The 16335-nt window shown below is 47.7% G+C and overlaps 1 protein-coding gene across 2 annotated transcripts in view; it reads right to left on the minus strand.

The window, feature by feature from the left end:
* LOC147692282 (somatostatin receptor type 1-like) overlaps positions 1 to 16335 on the minus strand; it is a 392148-nt gene that overhangs the window by 40292 nt on the left and 335521 nt on the right. The window lies entirely within an intron of this gene.

Here is a 16335-nt window from a genome sequence, read left to right on the forward strand (position 1 = left end):
TTTTTGACAGCTAAATGGGAAGGTGGGCTGAATGTTAGTTGCCCTGTTTGTGGTTCCACTAAAGAAACTACGGGCCATTTTTTATTTTCTTGCACAGCCTATTCGGACCCAAGACGTGTATGGTTAAAACCGATGTGCACAAATCTAGGGACAACCAATAGTACAGTTGCCTTGCGTATTATATGCACTAGCAGTGAGATATGGATATCAATAGCAATTGCCAAATACCTTGGATGGTCATGGTCGATCATAGAGAGACTGCTAGTCACTTGACTATTCTCTGTCCGGGTAAACTGTCCGTATGTTCTATCTATGTTTTTAATACAAATTTGTTAGACTTGCGTGTTTTTTAACTTTTTAATTATTTTGAAATAAATGGCTAATTTCTGATGTATGAAATTGTTCAAAATTGGTATTGTATATCGAGTCATAAACTGTAAATATCATGCTTTAGTTTTTTTATATAATTGATTGACAATTTAATCGTATTTTTAAATTTAGACTGTTCTTGCTTTTATGAGTGAAATCTCGAATAAAGCATATTTTGACTTGACTTGACTTGACTTGACTTGGGTAAACCAAAGTTCTAATCCTGAAAAAACCCTAACGAACCAAATTGTGCGATCATCAGAGCAAAAATTGTAAATGTTCACAAAACCACAAATTCCAAGGTACTAAGCGAACTGTCACACAAAAACGACATTTGAAATCTTCATTTTCTAAAGTCACAAAGAAAAAAATCAGTTATGTCAGTAAAATCGATGCTAGGACTGCTTCGAATGTCGCTCCTGATAGTGTTCTGTAACTTCTAAAACAAATAAGCAATAACAGAGCAAGCTTACGATGGAGGAAGTACTGACGAAGAGGAAGAACAAACAAGCTCGAGTAAGCAGCAGTACTCATCTGTGCCCGGATTTAGGTAACTATGAAGGGAGCACTCCCTGCTGTGCCAGCCGAAAGAGGGCAAAGGCTGAAGATGCTCGCAGAGGACGGTGGAGTACTCACACCATTGCCTGAGTCTGCATCAGATCACTACATACAGCACACGTTCACTTCTATACTGCACTTAGTGAGGGTAGCAGGCGACTTGAGGGCAGCCTGGGGGTTTAATGCTTCAAGTAGAAGCCTTTAGGGGAGCAGGATGAAATTTAGACACATACAAAGGAAACTTAATCCGACTTGGGAGGTCTAGCTTGCAGGGCTGTTTACACATCACTGGCACAGGAAATGTAGACACTAGCAAAACAGATTTGAATTATGGCTTCAGACAAGTGCTTGATTCCAGCAGAGGACAACTCGAAACTCAACCCCACCCTCGCGCAGTACTCCCCGCCGCCCACCACCAATGGCCATGCTACGCCCACACTGTGCAAAGCTGCAATTCTATGGTTCTTTATGTCTTAACACTGCAGGAATAGATAGACACGATAAGAGGTGAACGCCTGTGTGTTTTGTTTCCCTTGAGACTGAAATATAAATGCCGCTGCTCCCCCCACTCCCCCGGAGCGGCTCGTCTCTCCACAGAGAGCGCATTCCATCACAGTGTGAGCAGAGACGAGACATCTTCAAGAGTAGCCACCAGCCCCCCCGGGAGACGCCGCTGCTCAGCGGCACTTGAAGCAGGGCTCACTGTCTGCACCAGGCCTGGAAAGAGGGGCGCGCGGATGCCAACTCGGATGCCATGCTGCCGGCCAGCTAACGCCACCTGCTGGGACCCTTCCAAGTCTATACTAATAATGGGGAAAACAAAACTACAGGATGCCCTACATAAGGTGGTGTGCAACAGGAAAACACACGCAAGCACTCGCCATGATGTATCGTTTTCTCTTTTTCGTCCGTCCCACTTGGACTGACTTCCTGCTGGCGTAAAAGGTTTATTATCTTCTTTATGAGGCCATCCGTTTGGACCCATAAAGAAGATAACAATCCTTTTACGCCAGCAGGAAGTCAGGGCAGTCAGTCCAAGTGGGACGGACAAAAAAGAGAAAAGAGTACGTCACCATGACCTCTTTCCCAATGGCCGGCCACCATTTAGCCTAAACGGTGATGCCGGCCAATGGGAAAGAGGGGCGGGGCTCAAAGCCCGCTGGTGAATCTCCCTCAATCTCATTAGATCTCGCCAGCGAGACTGCGCATGCACAGCCATCTCAGGTGAAACCTAAAAAGTACTCTAATGCGAGTGGAGCAGTGGAAGACACCAATAGAGTGGAGAAGTGTGGCCTACCGGTTAGAGGCGGCAGACCCAGAAGCAGACCCAGAAGCAGAGGTCGGCCCGGGACCAGGGTTCAATCCCCGACGCGGCAGGGTATGGAACCAATGTCAGCGGGCTCGATAAAATCTCGTCTTGGTGCCTCTCTAACCATGGGTCCCACGCTGCAACTCTGGGCAATAGCTTGTTTAATCTCCAACGGCCCCCTCGCTGCTGGGGATGCCTGGCTTCACCTTGGGGATGCCCAATAGGGACCATCTCACAGGGAAAACCAGGACGGGTTCCCCAGCGGCACACAGCGCCAAGAAACCCTGGGGTGAACATGCGCTCTACAAATTCATACTAACATAACATAACATAACATAACAATAGAAACATTAATCATAACCTGGTCCATGCTCCATCAAAAGGATGAAAGCAAACAAAATGGAATTGACACCTGCACGCACTGACCAATGAGGAGCAAGTAATGGATAGTGATGACCAAGAACCAACCAATAGTAAGTATACAAAATTCGAGTTTTGTTATGTATGGGACAATAGACTGTGGCCAAGCAGAATTGATTGCAAGTTGCCTGCAAGCAAATCCTAAAAATGAATTTCAATTTTAAAAAAACCTTAGCAATTCAATGAAAAAAACAAAGATTAAAGTGACGTTATAGTTATGTGAAAATATCAGTAACCACACAACATTTTATACTAACTCCTTCCCGAAAATTACCAGTTAAAAGTTAACTGAAGTCAGGGCCGGACTGCCCATAGCTGGCACCTGGCAATCACCCCGCACGGGTGGGGGCCGGTTTTGGTCCCCTGGGGGCCGTTATTGTTACAGGGCAGCTTTTGCAGAATCGGCCCTGTACCAAATGTGGCCAAAAACCGGCCTCGGCAAAGAGCTCGGTGGCACCTCCACCCCCCCCCCCCCAGTAGGGGGAGGGGGGTGGCCGGCCGAGCACTTTGCCAGGGCCGGTTGTTGTAGTTCCTGTCAAGATCACCCTTTGGCAAATAAACACACCGAGGCAGAGGCTATCTTTTACGTCTTGCTTTATTGCCTGGCAGCCTCAGACTGCCTTACAGACTAATGCTGCTTCCTGTTGCCTCACTTCCTTTTCCTTTTTCCTGCTCGCCTGTCCTGTCTCAAAGGTCAGGCGAGACGACGTGACATCTCCCAGTCCGGCCCTGACTGAAGTAACTGTAACTCGTGCCCCCGAGACATGCACTGCCTAACATCACATGTCCAGCATAGAGATCACTGATGACATCTGAAACGACATCATTTACGAAAGCACTGTGCATGGCGAGGGCGCACGTTACTCTCGATGTTGGTCATCATCAGAAGTTGGTCAGACATTTTGCGACGTTTGCTTGGTCAGAATGTTGCCCATAGCCTTTCGCGATATGGAGATGGATCTGGGAATCGTTTGCATTCATCTACGATTTAAGTCTGTGTGGGCTGAATTTGTCAGCCGGTAAGTGCATGTACACAATGAAAAGAGAGCGACAGTGCTGACCCGGGGGGGGGGGGGGGGCATTAGAGATGTTTATTTGATCTGACAGAAATTCAGCCAGAAAAATGTGTTGAGATTTGTTTGAGAGGAAAGGATGGATTTCATTTAGGCAGGAATCACCCCTTCCCACTTTATAAGTTTGTACTGTGGCGAACGCTGATGACAATTTTAAGATGTTAAAACCAGTATGGTAAGGAGATTTACAATCTATTTTGCGGTGTACATTGCAATAGCATACGCAAGCCGCCTGTTATATGCAATGGAGGGCTTTTACATGTTAGGCCATTGGCCAAGACAATTCTAAATAATATTAAGTATTTATTTCCTGGAATCTTCGATGACGGCTGCAGGCAGAGTTTGGAGATGAAGGTCAGAGTTGTCACTAATGGTTAGGATGGTGACTGGACCTGTGCTTGCTTGTTTAACTGAAGGTCGTGGGAAACTCTCGGGATGTTTTATTTTTTTCGGAAGTGGAGGAGGGGGGTGTTCAAGCAGAGGTCGAGAGAGAGAGCATTTTCGAAAATGTATTTTATGTACTGCACGAGCGGCTGGTGAAGGAGAATTCATTCTGCAGTGCTTCATTAAGGACAAATTAAGTACCTAAAGTTTTTTTCTTTGGTGCCCACCGATTCTCTGCCAAATTGCAGAATTGCCAAGTTCCACGTCTACCTAGTCTTGAATCAGGTACATGCTTCTCCTACCCTCAGCGTTCACAGTCTGTCTCTTTATCTCACTCTTGCAGGGTCAATTCCATCACTGCTTTCTCCCTTTTTTCTTGTTTTTTAAAATATTTTTCCTCCTCCTTCCTTCTCTCTTTTCTGCCTCCCTTTCTCTGACACTAGGTGAAAGTCTGATGATGAAAAATAAGTTTCAGTTAGCAGAACTGAGTGCAGGTGCCCAACACCTACAACTAGAGACACAAATCAAGCATGGCCTTTGTGTTCCTATTTTTCGTTTGTGGGATTTCAAGTTAGAAAGAGGAACTATTTTGGGTGGAACTGCCATGGAAGCACTTGGTGAGATATTAAACATCAAGGGGGATGCCAATGTCAAACTTAGTCTATGGCCACGATCATCTCTAACAGTAAATCATGAAATGAACCTATAAAGCTTTTAATCTGTAACTGGCACCATGTCCTCTGAAATAGAATGCTATCATTCATAACGTGACCAAGATACAACATAAGTAGAGGAAGGGCATCCGTTCTGGCTTGGAGTGACTATTGACCTCCATCAACTCACTTCCGCTGGAACTTGTGCTTGAAATTTTTTTTTGTAAAAAGAGTGATTCCAATGGTTTTATTGTCCTGAAGAAGCTGTCAAAGGTACCAAGACATTGACACATTTAGACCCTTTGAAGACTGGTACAAGAATGATCCCTATTTTACCTCTTGGGTGGGTAGGAGAAGTAATGAAGACTGTCATTCGGATACAATATGAATGTTATCTCACACCATACAGAACAGGGAATACCATGTAGAATTTCATCTGGAAAAACCAGGTACTCACAGCTACTCTATATTCTGTGGGATTACCTTGTGATAGATATGGGTGCAGAGGTACTGGCTGCAATCATAATTGTAATTGGGCGTTTGAGGCTTTTATGGGACACCAGTGGTTAATGATGAGCCTATTGTGGTCTTTGAAGAGGAGGATCTTGCCATGGTTTAATTTCTTTACTCCATCAATGCTTGTTTGCAGCATTTGAATAGATTTTTATTAGTAGGAAATGCAATGCTTTAGCGATACCCGAAAGTAGACATTTGTGGTGGGATAGACCAGCCTCGACAGTGTGTATGTTCTGAAACTACAGAGAGAAACATGGACTGGATTCGAAGGTTCTTGACTTTATAGAAAAAAAGAACTTCTGGTAAATAATTATTGTACTGTCATGTAGGAGAGTAGGGTCTGCTTTCCTATGGTCACCCCATTCTTTGCTTTTTGCTTCACTGGTTTTTGACTTAATGTGTATGTGGGCCTGCTAATCAGACCCACAGCCTGCTGTTCTCTCTCCAAATTCACAACCATGTACTTTAGGCACATAACCAATTGGGTATTGGATCACCTTGTCAGCCCCTGTACAGTGTACTATAGGTACCCAGGGCATAGGTGCATCCAAGGCCTACCAGGGGCTGCAGCATATCTTTTGCCACCCCTGGCTGGCTATCCAATCTGACACAACTGGCTGATCATTCAGCTGGGGCAAGGTGGTGTAATCACCCCTTGCTTAGATATAGTATACCTATATCTAAACCTATATCTGGACACACATACACCTATAAGTCACTCCTATGGCAGGCCTTAACAATCCTGGAGGCAAAGTGCTTAGTTTTATGTGAGATGGTGCTCTAGCATGAGCGAGGAGGGACCTAGCAGGTGATCCAGCCCCTTTGATTTGGAATAAAGGTAGGAGCTGTGCCAATGCAAACTAGATCATCCTGACTGAAACTTTGAAACGAAACTCTGGACCCTTCGACATCCTACTCAACGTAGAAGACTGAAGAATCTCTCTTGTGGTCAAGGAGTGGCCACCCTGTGCAAGTAGGCACCATCAGCGCATCAAGACTTCGTTTGCTGTTGCTCCCGCCGGAGCTCGAACGACAGAGACCGACAAGACCTGGACTCCCGACTTCCAACAGCCCGATCCACAGTCCTAGCAAAGCTTAGACCTCTGGAGGCGACGTGAGACGTGGGACCGGCCATCCTGAAAAGTCAACAAAGTGCTTCCTGTGCAGCTCCCGAGGCTCCCTCGACGCTGTGCTTTGAGGTTTGAGAAGCCCCAGCCCGAGCAGCCTGTGCTCCAAAGATCACCTCTCCACACTCTCCTAGTGCTGTGTGGGGCCCTTTTGCAATTATTCCTGCATGACGCGTTGTCCGGTCACTTGCCCGTTGGCTAGTGACCTCTGTGATAATGAACCTACAATTTTGAACTGCTGGTCTGGTTGCTCCGGACTGGCCCTAGTTTCCCTGAAAAGGAGCCACCGATCTGACCCTCCCGGTCCGATCAAGAAGACATCTTCGAGTCCTGCGTGGGTTGCCTTTGCCAAGGCTTGGTGACTCTGATTCGAGTGCCGACACCGCCGACAGCAAGAGCCTTCGTCGAACATCTCATGTTCATCAGCTGGTCATCCCCGATCCTTCCTGGTCCAAGTGGCAGCGGAGACAAACTACTCGACAGCACCTGATCGCAACCCGACACTGCCTGGTTCCGTCCTGGTTCCATCCTGATCACTGGCAAGTGACCCAGACTCTGTACCCTCTGCTTTCAAGTACTCTTCATCTTCGATCCACCCTTGGATCCAACCGGACTCTTCCCTCCTGGCCGCCTGCAGCATCTCTTCCTCAGGCTCCATAGAACTTCACGAAGAAACCCGACCGACTTTGGCACCTATGCACCCGCTTCCTGTGGGTGAGGTAACGATATAACTCCAATGCTCCTGTAGTGGTTTACACCTCTAGTGTCCTAGTTTTACGTGGCTAGGTTCTAGTCCAGTCGGAAGTCTCCTAAACGTATAACTTTCTGATTTTTACGCACCATTGACTTGTATGGTAAACACGGTTGCCTATAGACGGATATATGTTGATACCACGCATACTTTTAGCACGCATACCATTACCACGCATTTTTTACAACCCAGGACCCTTTACCACGAATACCTTTACAACGCATTACACTACAACGCAGGTACTACTACAACGCATACCATTACAACGTAAGTATAGGTAAGTATATAATATTTTAAAATAATGTAATTAATAATAATTTAAATATTTTAATTAATTAATAATTCTTTTATTATTAAATATTTTAATTAATTATATTAATTTTTATTTATTCATTTGTAAATAAATATGTTAAAAATACCCATGTACCCCAAAACCCAAACCCAACCCTGAAACCTAAAAATACCCCTGTACCCCAAAACCCAAACCCAACCCTGAAACCTAAAAATAACCCTGTACCCCAAAACCCAAACCCAACCCTGAAACCTAAAAATACCCCTGTACCCCAAAACCCAAACCCAACCCTGAAACCTAAAAATACCCCTGTACCCCAAAACCCAAACCCAGCCCTGAAACCTAAAAATACCCCTGTACCCCAAAACCCAAACCCAACCCTGAAACCTAAAAATACACCTGTACCCCAAAACCCAAACCCAACCCTGAAACCTAAAATACCCCTGTACCCCAAAACCCAAACCCAACCCTGAAACCTAAAAATACCCCTGTACCCCAAAACCCAAACCCAACCCTGAAACCTAAAAATACCCCTGTACCCCAAAACCCAAACCCAACCCTGAAACCTAAAAATACCCCTGTACCCCAAAACCCAAACCCAATACCCCAAATAAATGTTTTAAAAAAAAGATAAACTTACCTATACTTACGTTGTAACGGTATGCGTTGTAATAGTATCTGCGTTGTAGTGTAATGCGTTGTAAAGGTATTTGTGGTAAAGGGTCCTGCGTGATAATAGTCTCGTTGTAAAAGTATTTTGTGCTAAAAGTTGCGTGGTAACAGTTACATACCCCTATAGGCACTGCACCCGCATCCTCTGGGCCTCCTATGTCCTAACCTTCGTTAGTCCAGTGTAGGCCCAGCGATTCCCAAGGCCCTAGGCCTTACCATTGTTCGTGACGTAGTACTTATACAACTTTTTTAATATATGGTTTGAGTGGCCACCCGGCCTATCCATAATTGTGCAGCTTATTGTATGTTATACTGTGTTCTTTGTTTAGGCTTGTGCTTCTGTTCTCATAAAGAGTATAGGGGATTATTCTAGAAATAAATACATATATTTTGTAATATATAACTTGTGTGGTGTCCTTTCATTTGGTATTTAAAAGGATTGCATATGGTAAAACAGCTGGCTTCACATTCCCTCTAGAGTTTAGCCTAAGACTGCTTTTGTCCATGCTACCACTAGGATAGCTGGTCTATAAGGTTGACGTACAACCAATCACCATAAGGGTTGTTTGGACTGGTGCAAGGTGCTCACTAGAATAGTGATCATCATATACCAGGCCAACTTCTCACATGTCACTTTTCCTAATGCCCTTTGTATCTGGACCACCGAGCATATGTTCATAAAATTGACAGGAGCAGGGTTAGTTCCTCTTTGTGGGCAAAATGGTGTTTCCCCTGTGCTAAAAGCAGCCACAATAGTATAATTAAAAAAATTCACCAAGTCTCACTCCCGACTTTTTAATGGATTGGGCTCAATCAATCAATCAGAGTACTTGTAAAGCGCACTACTTACCCCTGAGGGTCTCAAGGCGCTGAGGGGAGGGTAGAGCTGCTGCTGCTCGAAGAGCTAGGTCTTGAGGAGCCTTCTGAAGGTGAGTAGGTCCTGGGTCTGCTGTAGGTGGGTCGGGAGGGTGTTCCAGGTCTTGGTGGCGAGGTAGGAAAAATATCTGCCGGCCAATGGTCTTTCGTTGGATGCGGAGGACAGCGGCAGTGGCGAGGCTGGCGGAGCGGAGCTGGCGGGTGGGGGTGTAGAAGTTGACGCTGCTGCTCAGGTAGGCTGGTCCAGTGTTGTGGAGTGCTTTGTTTGCGTGGTTGAGGAGCTTGAAGGTGATCCTTTTGTTGACGGGGAGCCAGTGTAGGTCTCTTAGGTGGGGGTTGATGTGGTTGCGGCAGGGGACGTTGAGGATCAGTCGGGCGGAGGCGTTTTGGATGCATTGTGGTTGACGCAGATGTTTGGCTATGATTCCTGCGTAGAGAGGTTTGCCGTAGTCCAGCCTGCTGCTGACGAGGGCCTGTGTCACTGTTCTTCTTGTTTAGGTCGGGATCCATTTGTAGATCCTGCGGAGCATACCGAGGGTGTTGTAGCAGGAGGAGGAGACGGCTTTGACCTGCTTAGCCATGGAGAGGGAGGAGTCGAGGACGAACCCTAGGTTGCATGCGTGGTCGGTGGGTGTCAGTGCTGTTCCCAGCATGGTTGGCCACCAGGTGTCGTTCCAGGCTGAGGGGGTGGGTCCGAGGATGAGGACCTCTGTCTTGTCCGAGTTCAGCTTCAGATGGCTGTTCCTCATCCAGTCGGCAACGGCCTTCATTACCTCTAGGAGGTTGGTTTTGGTGGTGTGAGGGTCCTTGGTGAGCGGGAGGATGAACTGGGTGTCGTCGGCGTAGGAGATGATGTTGAGGTCGTGTTGGCGGGCCATTTGTGCGAGGGGAGCCATGTATACGTTGAACAGCATAGGGCTGAGGGAAGAGCCCTGGGGGATGCCGCAGATGATGTTGGTGACTTCAGATTGAAAGGGTTGGAGGTGGACGCTCTGGGTTCTGCCAGAGAGGAAGGATGTGGTCCAGTCGAGGGCCTTATCTTGGATACCGGCTTCTTGGAGGCGTGTCTTTAGAGAGCGGTGGCAGACCGCGTGGAAGGCAGCTGACAGGTCCAGGAGGATGAGGGCTGATGTTTCGCCGTTTGTCTAGTAGGCACATGATGTTGTCTGTGGAGGCAATGAGAGCTGTCTCGGTGCTGTGGTTTCATCTGAATCCGGACTGGGAGGGGTCTAAGATGTTGTTGTCTTCGAGGTGGCGGGCCAGTTGTATGTTGACTATTTTTTCGATTACCTTTGCCGGGAACGGAAGAAGGGAGATGGGCCGGAAGCTCTTGAGATCCTTTGGATCCACTTTAGGTTTCTTGAGAAGGGCGCTGATTTTGGTGTGCTTCCAGCTTTCTGGGAATCTGGCTGTTTCGAAGGAGAAGTTGATGACCTTTTGTAGTTGGGGTGCGATGGCTGCGTCTGCTTTTTTGAATACGTGGTGAGGGCACAGGTCTGACTGGGATCCTGAGTGGATGGAGTTTATGACCTTGCGTGTCTCGTCGTCGTTGACGTTGGCCCAGGAGGTCAGTCGGCTGGTGTGGGTGGTGTTCGCAGGGGGGGTGGAGTCTGGCATAGTCGGGGGGTCGCGGTGTTGAATCTGTCATGGATGTCAGCGATCTTCGTCTCAGACTTGCCGAAGTGTTTGTTGATCAGAGGTGAAGGTAGGGAGGGGGCAACGTCATTCATCTGAAGTTCAGTCAGTGGGTATGTGGGGGGTGTACAGATTTCTGACTGTGTCGAACTTGTCATGCGCACTTTGTACCTCTCAAACCCATGCTCTGCTAGGCAGCCAGGGAAAAGACAGCACAACTCCCCAGTTCCCCTTGGAAAACTGGGCTCACCTGCTCATGAAAATCCTGACATTGCTCCCATAGAATATGAAGTAGAAAAAGCATAAGAACAAAGACTATGGTGGATATGGTCAGGTTGGCCTGTCCCTGCGTTCCCGTACTTGTAGACAGTGTAGTGGCCGGTCAATTTGAGAACATGACCAATCACTGTGTGGAATTATTATGAAGCCATACTGTGATTGGTTAGGTTCCCTTAAGGATAACACAATGCTTTTCCCCTGATCTAACAGCAGTGGCATTTTGAAACAGGTGATTTAGTGCCACGAAGGAGGCATGGAGAGCTCTCAGCAGCTGTTTGTCTTGCTCCTAGCATTCCGCTGTAGCCTGATTCTGGAAACGACGTGCCCCTCTGTGCCTAGTGTGTGTGATCCGAGGCATTTCCTGCCGATGTAATTTTAAAAGCTGTGAAAGTGTTTTGCTTCGGATTTGTTATGCCGCGCAAACAACCTACCTGAAAAAAGGAGCAAAAAAGAATAGAAAAGAGCTAAGTACTTATAAACACCTTACAACAGCACATGCACATTCAAGACATTTTTTCATTTATTTATTCAATCTTTATTTCGGCCGTTGGCCATCAAAGATATACAATAGAACATATATAATCACTATAAAATCGACATACATAATCAATCAATGCATAATTATACAGTATAAAACCTTGAAATTGCATACTGCTAAAATTACATTTAAAACTGTGGACCTTAGAATTAAGAGGGAGCCTGCATCTTCAGAATACGGGTGCGAGTGTGCCAGACATTGGTGAGGAATTTTGCTAATGCAAACACAGTTAGGCTTGAGACATCGGTTTTTAAAATTCTGTACATTGGGAGGTACTCCCTACAACCCAGGTTTCTGATCAGTGGTAGGAGCCAATATTTCCTCGCTGCCTAGTAAACTGGGCAAAACAGGACCACATGTAAATCGCTTTCCTTTGCGGCAGCGCAGGCCGGGCACTGCTTGGTGGAGGGGGGTGATGACCAGGAGCTGGTAAAGGATCGTAGGGGCAGTGTGCCATATCTCCATTGGAGAAACAGCTTCCTGGCCAGCACGGGGGAGATGGCGTCTAAAACCCTCTCAAACCTGTACGAGTCCTTACTTTGCGCAAATACAGAAGTTAGTGACCCTTCACCCTGGCTGTCTAGGGCCATGGCTAGTTTTTGTTCGTGGTAAGCGATGGCCAGAGCTCTCTTAGAGATGTTTAATGAGGCATTGGCAGGATTAGACCAAAGGTCAGGAAACCCCAGTATCATACAGGATTTTTGGATATATTTTATCCAGGGGATCAGTAGCGCTTTCGGGTGGGTCAATAGCTCCATCAGTTCCGCCCTATAGGCAGAGAGTTTATCGCTACTCCATAGCCTTCGCCAGAAGGCTATGGGTCTCAAACCTAGTTTGTCAGCTATTGGTCGCAGACCCAGATCTAACCTCAAGGGGAGGAGCGGGGTGCTGGGCGGAAGTGCGACTATCTGTCTGATGAAATTATTCTCAGTTAAGGACAGACTGCGGCAAGATGTATGTCCCCACAATTCCGCCCCATACATAGTAGCACCCCTGGCCTGTGCCTTATAGATCTGGATGAGCGGCCCCAGCGGATGGTATGAGGAGCCATTCATCATCCGCGTGATACCCCCTGTAGTCTGTACCAATTTGAGGTTGGGCCTGCTCTGATGTGATCCCCAAGACATAGTTTCGTTGAGAGTTACACCAAGATATTCAAAGGTGGAAACTCTCTTGAGCCGTGAGGCTCCCAATAGCGGATTCGGCCGCAATTTTTGGCTTGGGTTCAGGACCATAAACTTGGTTTTGGCCGCATTAATTTCTAAGCCCCTATCAATGCAAAAGGCCACGAATGAATCGAGGATCCTCTGTATCCCCATTGGGGTTTTGGACAGCAGCAGGGTGTCGTCTGCAAACATGATTGCAGGCACCCTGCTGCCGTTCAATTTGGGGGCGTCAGTGTATTCAGTGGCATTTAGGTGGGCGATTACCCCGTTGACAAAGAGGCAGAACAGGGTTGGTGCCAGCACACAACCCTGCCTAACCCCTCGATCAACGGGGAATCTATCCGTCAGTGCCCCGGACCTCCCGCACCTCACTCGAGCATAGTTGTTGTGATGTAATCTCTGCAAGATTATCAGGATATCCGGGGGAACACCCATCTCAGCCAGAACGCTCCAAAGTTTCCCTCTGGGCACCAGGTCGAAGGCGGCCCGCAGATCCACAAAAATTGTGTATAGGCTGCCGCCCTCGAATATCGCTGCCCTCCAGTAGATAATGTTCAATCAAAAGACCTGGTCCACTGTGGAAACTCCCTTTCTAAATCCCGCCTGGTACGAGCTAAGAACACCCGACTCTTCTGCCCAGTCCTGGAGCCGGTTCAACAATACCCTACCAAACAGCTTCTGTGCCACATCAATTAGACTGATTGGTCTGTAGTTGGCTGGGAGGAGAGGCGAGCCCTTTTTGAATATAGGAACCACCTCCGCCCCCAGCCAAGTACGGGGGATTTCCATGCCGCTGAGAACTCCATTAAACAGAGCGGCAAGGTAGGGGGCCCAGACAATGGGCTCCTGCTTAAACAGGTCCCCGGGTAGGCCATCCAATCCTGGCGCCTTTCCCGCGGTAAGTCCTGCTATTGCAGCCGTGACCTCGCCCAATGTTATTGGATCCCCCTCGTAATCAGGCCAACCAGCCCGGTGTCAATAGTAGGTTCTCCCGGCTCAGAGCTATAGAGGGATTGAAAGTGTGCCTGCCACACCCCTGGTGCAATGTTTGGCTCGATTGCCGGATGGAGATTCCCCAACCCCCGCTTACTATTCTCCAGAACATTCGGTGATCTTTTATCGCTAAGGACTTAGTGAGCTCTTCCCATTGGTTCTCCTCCCATTCAGTTTTAGCGTGGGCGGTGAGTTTTTTGTATGCCCGTCTACTTTCTCTTAACTGCTCCCCACCTAGACCCTCCTTGATGGATCTAAGGAGTTCCCCCTTTGCCCTTCTGCAGGCTGTGTTATACCATGAGAATTTACATGGCTGCCCCCTCCTTGAATTCTGTACGTTACTGAAGAGGTTAGGGGCCGCAGCCTTTATAAGGTCCTCATGGGCCTGGTATAATTTGGCCTGTGAGTCTTTGTTGCCCACCCCAGTAGCTAAATCTCCCACAGTTTCCAAGATGGGGATTATCCCTGCATAAAGCCTCGGGAGTTTCTCCTCACTTGAGGCCAGTTGTTCCCACCTGATTCTTCTCCTGTTGTTTTCCAGTAGAAGTTCAGGTTTGCTACCCTCCTTAGACGTTATGCAGGTTTGAAGGCCGGGGTGAATGAGGTCAAGTTCAAGGGCATTGTGATCACTGTCTAGCCTTTCCATAACTCTAAAGTCCCGAATAGCTGGCCAGTTCGCTATCTGTACCGGGACATAATCCAAGCGAGATTCTCTTCCCACTCTGTTATAGGTGGTTCTGCTAGGTATGTCAGATCTAATACGCCCGTTACAGGCTCTAATTCCAAACTTTAGGGTAAGAGCTGTGATCTGCAATGCTACGGGAGTCCATGCCTTCGGGGGGGAGCTTCTACCGAAGGCACTGACCACCTGACCTCTTCTTCCATTGGAAAACCCTCTAAAAGGCCTGGCAATGGCTCAAAGTGGGAATTTAGATCCCCTCCCACTACATAGGGTAGATTTCTTGTTATTTCGGATAAATAGTCCGAAAGTTCGTCTATGGTGGGTGATTCCCTGGCAATTCCAACTGGCCTAGAGTAGATGTTTATTAAGGCGAGTTTTGCTTGATTTGGCCAGGACAATAAAACCACAAGGATATCGTCGGAGGGGGCCGGTAACCGTGTAGCCTCGCAACCTAGGTGGGATGCCACCCAGGTTGTGAGCCCGCCTGAAGGGCGACCTTTGCCCTCCCACCTGGCCGGGATGAAAAATGACTGGTAACCTTGGTGCCCATAGTCTTCCCTTGCCCAGGTCTCCTGGAACATGCAAACGTCCCCAGTCTCAATGTAAGTTTCCCAATCTTGAGCGGCCAGATGGCTCAGGGAGACTACAGGAACCATTGTCCAAGGTCACAAAATTGTTGGTGGGCAGTCAATCAACCCCATCAAGCCCGCTCAAGCAATTGAAGCGTTTGTAGTGGAAATAGGGTGTATCAGGTGGCTGGTAATTTGGACGTCGGACATATTCTTTGTGTCTGGGTCTCCGTTCCACCCTTGTCCAGTTTCCTTGTGGCGGGTCATAATGCATGCGGATGGGTGGAAAAAAGAAGGAGACTGGCAGGGTGTGTATGGTGGAATCCAATGATCTATTTGACCCTGCGCAAATATGTAAAACAGTACCAGGGTCCCTGAAGGTCACCATTATACAGTGCCCTATTATTGTTTTCCTCGTCTTCCCCAACCAGGGCACCCTTCTGACCATTATGATCTCATTATTAAAGTGTGGTGGTAGGGGTCTGTTCCAATTCAGCCATTTAATGACTTTCTTCTTGAGAGATTGGAAATCTTCGTTTTCTCCCCTTTGTAAAGGGGGGGCACCCGCTAAAACCACCATAAGGCTATTGGCTTCCGGTGGCAGATCTGGTCTCCGTGGTCTTTGAGCAGGCTGGCCAGGAGGGGGAGAGAAAATACTAGCAATGGGGGGGAACCCAGGATTTATGCCTGGCTCTAGACTGTGGGGGGCAGGGTCTAATATCTGAGGAGGCATGATGTTTAAAGTGCTTCGTGGGGTCGGAACAGGAATAGCCATAAGTGGCTGCAAGGGGGGGGCAGTGGCGGCGCCCTGTGAAGTTCCTTTATTAGCACCCTGTAAGTCTCCTGTGTTAGGGGGAGGATTTTGTTTGTTAGGGAAGGTTCCTATAGGTGGATTGGGCCCCGTAGTTCTAGACTTCTTACTAACCGAGGTGTTCAGGGTAGTTAGAGTTGCCTCTAAGATGGTAAGCCTGATCTCGACTTTTTTCAGGCTTTCACTAATGGGCAGCAAGAGTGAACGGAGTAGGAATTCTATACTCCCTAAGGATGTAAGAGGGGGAGCTGTGTTGGACGGGTTAACCCCTGGATCACTGTTAGTAACAGCAGTGATAGCACTTGTATCCTTAGGAGAAGTAACGGTATGCACATTATCTCTGACCCTGACAGGGGTGAGTTCAGGCTTGTGTTTTTTGCCAAAGTCTAGGTGGGATATTTTGGTTTCCCCCTGTCCCCCCCTTGTCTTCCTTCTGCGCTTGTTGGGTGGGGGGCCATGCAGTTCCGCCACAACAGTTTGCTTGGGCTTATTTTTCTTGATTTTGTTTAGCGGGGGAGTTTGGGTGACCAAGTCAACAGCCATATTGGTAGAGGTTGAAGGTGGGATGGCCTCCGTGCTCTTTTCGGACAGTGTACCGGGGATGGTAATGCTATCCCTTAACAATAGGGGGACGCCATCTTGGGTTGATAGATCCTGGCTAT

This window comes from Lissotriton vulgaris, chromosome 9 (genome assembly GCF_964263255.1).
Source record: "Lissotriton vulgaris chromosome 9, aLisVul1.2, whole genome shotgun sequence".
Classification (NCBI taxonomy): Eukaryota; Metazoa; Chordata; class Amphibia; order Caudata; family Salamandridae; genus Lissotriton; species Lissotriton vulgaris.